We start from the raw sequence: 12,441 nt of genomic DNA, 5'->3' as shown, positions 1-12,441 counted from the left end.
ATGCTCCTCCCTATATGGCCCTTTAAAATACACAAAACTCAGCAATACAAACAAAGCAACACAAAACTCAACAAGAGAATATAATCTGTACAATCTTTACTATCTGTAAAGTAACTAAAATCTTCAGAGGTCAGGAAAATGTAGTAAAGTAAAAAGTACAGTATATCCCTCGGAAATGTACTAGAGTGTAAGTTTAAAGTAGCATGACGTAATTATTATTAAGTACAAGAACCTCAAAATTGTATTTAAGTATAGTACTTTAGTAAATGTTCTTATAGTTGCTTTCCACCACTGCTAACTAACTAAACAACAAAAACAAATCAAGCCTCCCAATATATAAACAGTGGTCAATTTTGTTTCAAGTAGTAGGCCTAATATAGTTGCAGGTAAAAAATAATGTTGGCTACATTTGGTTGATTAAATCCTATTAAATGGGTATAGGCTTTTAATTATGGTGCAACTGTCAAATTGATGTGATTGTACATTGTACAGGCTCCTTGCTGTTTCTTGTGGCCTCCTGTGGATGTCACTGTGGCCCCAACAGGCTTACATGTGGAACAATCTCAATCATAATATGGGATACATCTACAGCACTATTTTCTTTATTTTATTGATTTTTTTCTCCTTACTGTACATATTCCCAGCCCCACAATTGGCTAATTAGCATAGACAAATATAGGCCTCAGCATAGCATGTGTGTTGGAGTAGCTATAGTTATGGAATAACCCACTGTAGTCTCATCCAAGTAATATAATTGTCTCTTTCAGTCAAATAAAAAAAAAAAATACATTTATTTATTTATTACTTTTTTAAACAAATTAAAGTTTTGAATGAACCCCAGGATACATCCTTTGGTTATATCACTGTTATGACCCAGATAATATAGTAACATGGGTACACAGCCTACAAAGTAAACCACGCCTCTTTATTATTATGAAACATTTTGTCTAACTGTATGCCTCCCCCCCCCCATGTAATTTATGTTGCTATGAACGTGTATAGGGTCAAGTGCCAACAACTAACATAGCTTTAGCTCAACAGTCCGACCAATAATCACTTATATAATTACAATTTGGCATATCTATACAAAATCAACAATTACCATCAACAGTCATACCTTAGGAACTTAGCTAATGCAATTCATTGTGGTTAAACAAAGAAATCGCGATTATGTAAAAAACATTGACAATTAGACAATTATGTAATAATTGTTACAGGCCTAGATCCAACAGGATTGATTTTTATTTGTAAACGCCCGCTTTAAGGCACAACTCATCATCATGTTCTTTCAGAGTATTTAATGGTCTTTCGGTCTAGAAAATCAATATTTTCAGGGCAGAAGCAGATCCAGTAAGGAGAAAGTTTTAACTGAGTGAAGCTCCTGCTTTTTTCCCCTCGTCACTATAAAGTACTGCCTCTGCTGCTGTTTTGTTTTAGGATCATAATGCTGTTAATTACTGATAGCATTGCGAAGTGCTATAAAAGTACAGGCACATAAACCAATGGATGAAGGATGAAAGTTAGCTAGCTAATGTAAACTGTTAGCTGGCTGAAACCAGACAGAGGTTAAAGGGGAACTACGCCTATTTTCAAAATTCATACATTCTTATGGTTTAAGTCCAAAAATATTAGTAGCCTATACATGAACAACTCTCTCCCAAATCCCAAAACGAGAGTGTGAAAACTCAAATTTGTAATGTCATCAAGCATAAAGTCATGAACTGCTCTATAGACAATTAAAAGATGTTATAGGTGACACTGAAAGCACTCAGGGAAATGTTGTGAGTTAATGGGTACCTTTTCTTAACCTTGTACTGCAGCTGCATTTTCACAATATCACAAGATCACGCAGGAATTGCAGGACCATGACATCATATGAAAATCCATCGTGTCAGGCTTCAAGTGACAAGATGGACAACGGTGCCCCAAAGAGCCCTCTAACCTTTAAATAATCTTCTGGGGTAGCCTTTGGAGATCATTTTGTCCTAGGCAAGAGTATTTCTTTATTGAAAGAAGAGTAAAGAACAGCACTGAAGGCTTTTTCAATGCAGAAGATGTATCTTCTCCCAACTGGCTTTGGCAAGAGTTTGATGGACAGATGGTTCGTCTAATTATCTGCCATACTTGCCCTTTTCCAAATAGTTTTTAATGACGGCTTCTCAGATGGTTCTGTGTAATAGGCTACCTCTTTCCCACTGGCCAACAAACCCACTTACACCCACTTACATCAGGCTTTTGTCTGCAGTGGGAAAGCTTAGAATCAACATTCACTCCCAGGACAAATAACTCTGCAGTAGAAGCGGGTATTTATCGGCCGTGATGGCAACAAGACACCCGGGTGGACACGCTAATCTTCGGCCCTGGAGCAAGTGAGAGAGTGGTGGTGAATGCAGAACAGTCGGTCTGAGTGGAAGAGAGTTTAAGTTTATCAGCAAAGATATCCAGTGAATGTACAGCAGAGTTTGCAGTTTTGTGCAGTGTCTTCTGACACACCAGAAGAAAAAAAAAAAACAGACAGGCGTACTCATCTACTGGCAATGGAAAATAAAACCTACCGGCTATTTTCAGGGTATTTACCCATGTTTAAACTGCATGCTATTCTGGGTGAAAAAAGGGTATATTAAACCATCTGGCATGTCAGGTTAGCATTTTCTGTTTCAGAACAGAGAACACTACAATATAATAAAATTAATTTAGCTATAATAAAAGAAAACAAACGTTCTGTGGGTCCACAAAATCAGTCTCCCATTCATTGTCTAGATACTTGATGACATCACAAGTTTGAGACTTAGGCCTATTTCCTCTGGCTTTGAGGGAGATGGTTCACATTTACAAATAAACTTAGGGCTTAGGAGACCGTTTGGGCTTTAGCAGAAAGGGGGGGAGGGACTGAGAAGGTGTTGGTGTTCAAATTCTTTGGCTAAAGCCTGGATCTTCACAATCCTACCTACAGCACCCTTAATAAGGCTAACCGTTGGCAGCCACCTAATGTAGCGTTAACACTAAAGCAGTAAAAAGTAAAACAAAACAAAAAATCCCCATGAAATAGGCTACTCAAGTACCAATACCTTATAATGGTACTTAAATTGTCACTACTCTGATAAACACCTATATTTGACACACTGGGGCAGGCATCACGCAGGTCAGTAAATCAATTAGGCCTATTATTCACTGTTCTCTCAGAGTCAGCCCGTGGAACTGTGCTTAAAAGTCAGAATCAGTTTTAATGGCCAAGTATGTGTAGAAATTTGATTCCGGTTTGTTGTTGCTCTCTGTGCAGAATAGACTTACAGTTAAAACAAAGATAGCAAGTGAGATATGGGCTGCATAGCCTATATCAGGTTGGAAACATTAATCCAAATTGACCACCAAATGTGGTCAAACCTATTTATGACATTAAGTCAAGTGGAATAGAAAAGAAGAAAAAAAAATTGACCACAATAAGCTTTTATAATGCTGTGGCTTGTTTCTAAATTTCTAAAAACCAATTACAATCGTCTTTGACAGGAATAAGCCCCGGATGCAGGGATGGGACCCTTTCTGCAAAGTATCTCAATTCAATTACCTGTCAGTTAATATATAAATGTGCTCAAAACAATGCTAATCATTGTTTCGCGCTTGGTAGCTTTTCACACTTAAACCACAGGATATCCTGAGAGATGAGTTTAGATTTTCATCGCACCGCCTCACATTTACAGCGTGTTTTTGTATGTGTGTTTACGCCAGTCCGAGATGATTTCCGGGGTAGCGGCAGAGGTGAACGTTCCAGAGGGATGTGAACTATCTTGACAGTGAAGCGCAGTCTCTTTGGTTGTTTCAGCTGAGGATCCCTCGCTGTCCCCGGTCAGAAAGCACACCGGAGTCACGGAGAGTGGCGGCAGACCATCTGACTGCAGGGTAAGAACATGTCCTCTACTCAAATATACCATTAGGTAAAAAGATATAGATAAAAAAAAATAAAAAAAAAAATAAAAAACACAGCCTATTATAACGCATGACCCAACATCACATGTGTTAAGTTCTACGCTGGAGTTGATTACTACAGACGTGACAATGTTTACTACGGCATTTCGCAATAAACTAATGTAACGTTACGTTAATTTTGTGATTATATTTCTCACATAACTTTGTAGTAGGCTATCTGACGTTGTATACGTGACCTGTACAGTAGCCTACGTGCAAATTTCTGTGGCAATAAACCCTTCTCTGAGTCTGATAGCCTAACGTTACATGAAGTTCAGTGACCTTAACGTACCGCAGCTGCGTTGTGTTTTGATCGTTTTTATACGGTCTACGGTTTTAATCTCGTATGAAATTAGTGTAATACTCCAATTGGGACTTAATGTCATTGCTGCTATACATTAAATGTCATTATACACTATGTTGGCAGTGTTTTTTTAGTTTTTTTGTTTTTAACCTCTAACTTATCTAAAGTTTCACAAACTATTTTCCATTTCCACTCTAGCTCAGTCGAGTTTTTTTACACCCACTAACCAGCCACTCATGGTACTTTCAGTGAGTCATTGCCAACATCCAATGTCCCCTCTAGCACCCACCAGGCTAACATTTCAATATTTTTCAGGGGCCTGTATTCAAGTTTAGCCTCTATGCTGAATAAATCCACCAGCTTCAACCAAAACCTCATCTTATACTAAAAGTAGTGTGTAGCCACAATACAGTCACATGCTTGTTTTGATTGATTTAATGGTCGCAGTACATTAATATTTACTTATTACTGTCTAAATGTTAGCTTGGACTCGTATGAGCTCATTTATCATCTGGGGTCTTGGAGAGGAGATTGTAAGCAACTTATATGAACAAGATCAATCAATCCAAAAACATCTTAAAAGCAAACACTAACTTTGAACATAAACCAGCGTAGAAAACAATGGCAGATGTAAAGTGTCTTACTAAAGTAAAATGGTGTGCTTGTGCAACACAAGCCCACCCAAAACACACAATGAGGGATCATCTTGTTAATAAGTAGAAAGGGTGGAGAAAACATAATTTGTGTAGCAATTTTAAAAGCAGAAGTTGCAAAGTGCTTCACCGGAAGAGGACATTAAAACAATTCAAGTGGAAAACAGCTTTTGGATACAGGCCCAACAGTTGTAACTTATTAAAGACGATGTATTGCCAAAATAAAGATTGCATCCCTTTAAAGTCAGCTGGGCAATACATGAAGTCTATTGTTATCACAGGCAGATATTTTGTGTCTTCTTACTCTGTGTCATTTAAGGACTAGTTGTGCTTTATTATGTGTTGGTCTAACTCATGACGCAGTTCAGAATGTCAAAATATGGCACTACAAATTCAAACCTGTATGCTGAATATTATTAGATGGCTTGCTCCAGGGATTTGCACGGGCATGAAATATGAGAGACACAGATCACTAATTGTACAAGCTAATGCCTGAGTGATTGATAGGTTTAATAACATTATGCTGCTCTGGATGGAGCTTGGTTTACTCTGCAGTTATTCATTACCTAGGTGTGAGAGGGAGAGTGCTGTTGGGCGCCATAACAACAGCAGGAACAGGTAATCTCTTGTTATCTCTGTCTATTGTGCGTTGGCTGAAAATCTCATTGTAAGCAAGCTTCCATGTGCCACTCCTTTTTAATTCTGACCTTATTCTGGAAAAAAAAAGTCAAGTAGGAGCTTGTAAATTACATTTGGGTGACATAAAAACCCCATAATCCACAGTTATTTTAAAATATACCATTATATATAAATATTTAATGTAAATAGAGAGTATCATGGTATGTCAACTACCGTTTGGCTGCTTGCAGTACTTATAGTGCATGACGACCTGACTGGGTGATATTTGATCATTGCACATACGTCAGAGTGCCTGAAACGTGCACAGAAGAATGACTTAGAGTCCTCTGTCAAGCAGGAATCTAAAGAATTTAAGAGCTACAGCCTGCATATTAATAACCATGTGAGAGAAAACACAAGCTCTTTATTGTTTTTTCAAAGCAACCGCGCACATGCATGACTAAAAATAAATCAAAAGTGTTGTGATTCAGGCTTAGTTTAACAATCCTACCTTTAAAAAGTTTACTGCCCTAGAGCAGGGGAAAGCTGATTGCCTGGAAAAGCTTTTTGTGTGTGAATACTTCATTATCAGGAGAGAAGACATTTCCAGTGCTGTCCTGACGTAAGAGGTCAGGAGCTAAAGCCTGAGACAACTCTGTCTTATCTGTGGTCTTCAGGCAGCCAGAAACACAGGGGACTGAACACAAAAGATAAAGTGTTGGAGCTGCAGTGGCTAGCGGCTGTATTTGTGAATGTCTTCATGTTGATTCATCATCCATGTTGCTTTGTTTGCTGCATTTGATATGTGGACGTACAGTCAACTTACAAGCACATACAGTCGGGCAAAAAAGTATTTAGTCAGCCACCAATTGTGTTTAAGTTCTCCCACTTAAAAAGATGAGAGGCCTGTAATTTTCATCATAGGTACACTTCAACTATGAGAGACAAAATGAGAAAAAGAAATCCAGAAAATCACATTGTAGGATTTTTAATGAATTTATTTGCAAATTCCTCGGGAAAATAAGTATTTGGTCACCTACAAACAAGCAAGATTTCTGGCTCTCATAGACCTGTAACTTCTTCTTTAAGAGGCTCCTCTGTCCTCCACTCGTTACCTGTATTAATGGCACCTGTTTGAACTTGTTATCAGTATAAAAGACACCTGTCCACAACCTCAAACAGTCACACTCCAAACTCCACTATGGCCAAGACCAGCGAGCTGTCAAAGGACACCAGAAACAAAATTGTAGACCGGCACCAGGCTGGGAAGACTGAATCTGCAATAGGTAAGTAGCTTGGTATGAAGAAATCAACTGTGGGAGAAATTATAAGAAAATGGAAGACATACAAGACCACTATTAATCTCCCTCATTCTGGGGCTCCACGCAAGATCTCACACCGTGGGGTCAAAATGATCACAAGAACAGTGAGCAAAAATCCCAGAACCACATGGGGGGACCTAGTGAATGACCTGCAGAGAGCTGGGACCAAAGTAACAAAGGCTACCATCAGTAACACACTACGCCGCCAGGGACTCAAATCCTGCAGTGCCAGACGTGTCCCCCTGCTTAAGCCAGTACATGTCCAGGCCCGTCTGGAGTTTGCTAGAGAGCATTTGGATGATCCAGAAGAGGATTCGGAGAATGTCATATGGTCAGATGAAACCAAAATAGAACTTTTTGGTAAAAACTCAAGTCGTTGTGTTTGGAGGGGAAAGAATGCTGAGTTGCATCCAAAGAACACCATACCTACTGTGAAGCATGGGGGTGGAAACATCATGCTTTGGGGATGCTTTTCTGCAAAGGGACCAGGAGGAGTGATCCGTGTAAAGGAAAGAATGAATGGGGCCATGTATTGTGAGATTTTGAGTGAAAACCTCCTTCCATCAGCAAGGGCATTGAAGATGAAACGTGGCTGGGTCTTTCAGCATGACAATGATCCCAAACACAACGCCTGGACAACGAAGGAGTGGCTTCGTAAGAAGCATTTCAAGGTCCTGGAGTGGCCTAGCCAGTCTCCAGATCTCAACCCCATAGAAAATCTTTGGGAGAGAGTTGAAAGTCCGTGTTGCCCAGCAACAGCCCCAAAACATCACTGCTCTAGAGGAGATCTGCATGGAGGAATGGGCCAAAATACCAGCAACAGTGTGTGAAAACCTTGTGAAGACTTCCAGAAAACATTTGACCTCTGTCATTGCCAACAAAGGGTATATAAAAAAGTATTGAGATGAACTTTTGTTATTGACCAAATACTTATTTTCCACCATAATTTGCAAATAAATTCATTAAAAATCCTACAATGTGATTTTCTGGATTTTTCTTTCTCATTTTGTCTCCCATAGTTGAAGTGTACCTATGGTGAAATTACAGGCCTCTCTCATCTTTTTAAGTGGGAGAACTTGCACAATTGGTGGCTGACTAAATACTTTTTTGCCCCACTGCACTGTACATTGTACAGGGTGAAGACCTGGCATACAGGTCAAGGACAGTACATGACAGCTCTGCCACATTGCATTAAACAACCTAATACCACCAGGGTTAAAAAGTCTAAATTTTAGGCCAAAAGTCTGAAGTTCGCTGAAGTGTTGTGCTCTAGGTCTTAAATAATTTTAGACAGGTCTTTATTTTCCTACGTCCATGTAACGCTGATGCCTATTGTAATACTCCCGCAGCGCTTTAGAATGTTTTTATTTTTTGATTCCGTGGTGTCTTTCGCTAGTCCAAAATAGAATTTGCTGTACTACGACTACAAATGAGACCAACATGCAACTTGTATTGCAGCCAATCAGCTTTCGTGTCATTGGGGCGAGTCTCTTTCGGATTGTGTCACAGACATAAAATGGGGAATTTGTTTTAAATGATGTTTCCGGGCTCTGACATCTGACGTTTTGGTGTGATATAGTTCTTAAATTTAATTCATAATGGCCTTAAAAAGTCTTACATTTGACTTGGTGACACCTGCAGAAACCCTGTAATACTAATACTACATAATGTAGTTGTAATGTGTGCAACCAATTTACCCTCGGGATGAAACAGTTTGTACTGTGCTTGCTTGATCTTGTAGTAAAGAAGTAGTGTGGTTATGTTTACCATATGCCATTACCATACATTATTTGACAGCGTGGCATTTCTGGAATGTTTTCTCCGTGTGTTGGGATTGACAAAAAGGGTTAAGTGAGCCTGAAGAGGAAGTTTTGCTTTGCTCTGGTTGCTGCCTCTGTCATCTCTATGTGACTGAGAGGTAATGAGACTAAAAAGCAGAAGTTGTATTTCAACAGCCATCATTTCAAACCCAATGACCCCAATCACATATAGGTCAACTAATGTGTCACACAGAATATGAGGCTTAGATTGTCACTTAGATTGCTTCTGGCATGTAGTCTTCAATTACTGTTCCTCTGTGGTCTGAAACCACATCTTCCCCCTGCATCTGACTGGCTTACCATAGTGGTTAACTTAGCTACCTTTCATCGGATGCAAAATGTGTGTACTGCCATCTTACGTCAGACAAGGCTGTAAATCACCTGCAGTCTCCTTCCTTCCCGTTAGCTTAATGTCTTTACAATATACCTTTTTTTTAATCAGCTTTTCTTTGGGAAGACATCTTCAGGGATGAGTGGGACACAATGGGAGATTTACAAAGTGTCCTTGACCGAAGGCAATTATTATGAGACTTGCATCATTTGTAGTTTCAAATGGCTCCCTGTTGCCACTTAGCGTGACTACCACAAGGTTAGGACATCAACAGGGACTCCTCAATAGTTTTTACAGATGTCATTCGACACAGCGTTCCCTATCCTACCATTGCAGTAAGTTAGGGCATGCTGATGCCCTCAGATTTCTAGAAATTTATATGTAATTTCTTGTTTCAGGATAATGTGGACCAGGATGTAGAAGGGGAAGTCATGAGGAAACTCCTAAGAAATGGCTGATATTAGTCACCAAATATCATTTACAGGAAAGGAAAGGCAGTGTTGTCCCTAAGGGATTTGGCTCAAGCGGGGGTCAATCTGTGTGGCAATATGTGTAAGCACATCTGCACAGAACCCACTATCAGGAAAGCGTTCAAAAACAGTGATAGTGTGCTGAGGAATTTGTGTGTGCGACAACAACACTGGTCTGTGCCAGTGGTACCGCCATCTCTTGCTCTGCTTTGTGGCCCACAAAGCAGTTTAATAATACTTTAGTGAGGTAAAATTTGGTTTGAGTAATTCAGTGAGCAGTCCTTGTTTGGTTAAATGGAACAGTTGTAATCATGAATTGTAGGTTAAATATTGATGGAGACCAAATGCGTGTGGAGAGAGAGAGAGAGAGAGAGAGATCAATATCCCCAGTAGGCTCTTTTTGCTTTCAGCTATAGGTCATTTGAAGCCATTTATGTAGTTGAAAGTGTTCTAAAAACAATTGGTCGGCCTCTTGCTTCTCCCCCTCCTCCCTCCATGTCTGTCTCTCTGCATCTCTCATCACATTAGTCCTCCATCTTTTGTCCCAACAGTCATTTTGTAAGCCGATAAGGTGACTTGGCTGGCCGGGAGCTGGGTTTAACAGAGTTTAAAAACACACTAACACAGTGAGGGTGTATATGATTTCATTTGTTTTTCCCCCTCCTCCCGGTGTTACTGGGGTTGATTTGCAGCATCTTGTCTGATAGTTAACAGGAATCTGGTTTGCTTGGAATTCCCTGGAATGTTTGTGGTGGGAACATGACTTTCTCTCTGTGACATGTTTGCGTGGAAAATAAAATAAAGCATGGATCTGGACAGGTTATGTTTACAAGAAAATCTTAACTGTAAACATTTATATTCTGTCACTTGTTTGTCTCGTGCTCAGTGGATGTTAAAATGGAAGCATGCAAGCCAGAGTATGACGATAAATATCCAGAAAGGGGGAGACTGAGATTGTACTGATAGAAAAAGTACAGTATAGTCAGGATTCTTTCTATTCAGAGTTACTTTTTGGATTGTATTACCTTAGCCCCGTTTTGTGCTGGTATTAAATAAAAATAATTGTTATTTATTAGTCTCACATTGCCAGACCTATCTCCACGGAGTTAGTAAAAGGAAATGATGTACGTGCTTATTTGCATATGGAGCAGGGAAGTGGTTACTGCGGTTACTACTTACACGTTACTGCCAGGTAAAAACACACGTACTTAGAGGGGCCCGGTTGTGATTGGAGCACTCAGGCTGGATCCAGGTCAAAACAGGCCCATTGTGTTGAGCAATCAGTCTGGAGTGAGCTGTGTCTCTGTCTAACAGACAGCTGAGGTTAATCAATACCCTCTTTACTGCGCTGGTACTGTAGTGCCTCATGTTTCAGCTGTAGGACCTTTGTCTACTAGTGTTAAAATAACATTTGATTTCTTTAAACCCAAATCAAACTATATAAATCACAGGTAACTTATTTTCTAATGAGAATTTTGTATAATACAATACATGTAATTTAGCTGATGCTTTTATCCAAAGCGACTTACAATTGCTATATATATCAGAGGTTGCATGCCTAGGGGTTAAGGGTCTTGCTCAGGGGGAAAAAGGCCTTTTCATTCAATACCCCATTTCAATACCTACGGAGTAAATCTCATCGGCGTCAGTGAGCCAATAAGCATGCAGCATGCTTCTACCAAGATCTAATACTGTTTGTGATTGGCTGTCTCACGTCACACGTCGTAGAGACACGCAGGAACAACTCTACGTTACGCACAGTAACGAGTAGTAGGAGCTAAAAACAAGATAAAAGATGTCTGCCGTAATGTTGTAATTTCTTTTTGTTTGTTTTGTAAAATCGGTATGGTAACGCTACCCAGCCCTATGAACAGACCTTCAACAGCTTAAAAAAACATGAATAACTCTGTTTAATTTGTTGTTAGTCCCTGTATTAATAATAGAGTAATGAGTAATGAGTAATATGTGTCTGTCAGGTTTTTGTTTTATGCTTCTGCGTCAACTCCAGTTTATGTTACGTTAGCAAGCAAACTTTAGCACAACTGCCCTCAAAGTACTGCTTGCTGGCGAAGTGCTAATTTCAAAACGTAACTAACATATAGACACTTTACAAACAGATAACCCCGTCATTGTAACCAAAATATGTCTGAGTTTATTTGCAAAGCTTATGTCAGTGAACTAGCATGTTGCTACTCCCCACAGGCTGCTTGAAACACCGACACACAGGACGAGTTGACCAATCGCAGTCCTTATGGTCTGCGTCGCCTCGACACAAAGTAAATTTTTTTTGGAGGTGCGCGTCGAGCTACGGCGGAGGGCTCGGAGGGGGGTTCGTGGCAACGCAGAGGGGTCTGCGGGGGTACGCCGTCGATTCGATGAAGAAGCAAAAAACAGCCTTTAAACGGTGGCCAGAATGATGGGGTTCCGCTGGGTTACATTTTGTTGTGGGTGCTATGCTGTAAGATCAGAATGTTTTACATTCATTTGCTTACATGTATCAAGATTAACACACATTTGAAACATTGGACTGAGAGAATTGTTTTTTTTAGATATTTTAAAATATGCTCAGCCCTACATATGTTTTTTAATCATAAATGGATTTAGTCCTGTGTTGATGTCATATTTAGTAGATCTCACTAAGTGTTTGTATTAACAGTATGTTCATTCGAAGTTTAGTTGTAACATCTTGAGGTGACCCACACTTTTGTGTTTGCTTTCCTTTAAACCAATACCTTTTTAAATACCTTTCAATACACTAACTCTGCATTTAATGAGTAAACTCTTATACTCTATATTGCAGTGTTTGTATGTTGTGGTGGAGGCCCTGTGGGTGAGGGGTTAAACTGGAGACAAACTGCCTATCGGGTAACGGTTGCCATGGGCAGCGATTACAAGCATGTAGTGGGGGGAGGATGTTTTTTCAAGGCTCCTCCCCTGAGTGTTTCATGCCCTATAGAAAA

Source organism: Sander vitreus, chromosome 4 (genome assembly GCF_031162955.1).
Source record: "Sander vitreus isolate 19-12246 chromosome 4, sanVit1, whole genome shotgun sequence".
Classification (NCBI taxonomy): Eukaryota; Metazoa; Chordata; class Actinopteri; order Perciformes; family Percidae; genus Sander; species Sander vitreus.
Note: the sequence above shows the minus strand (reverse complement) of the source record.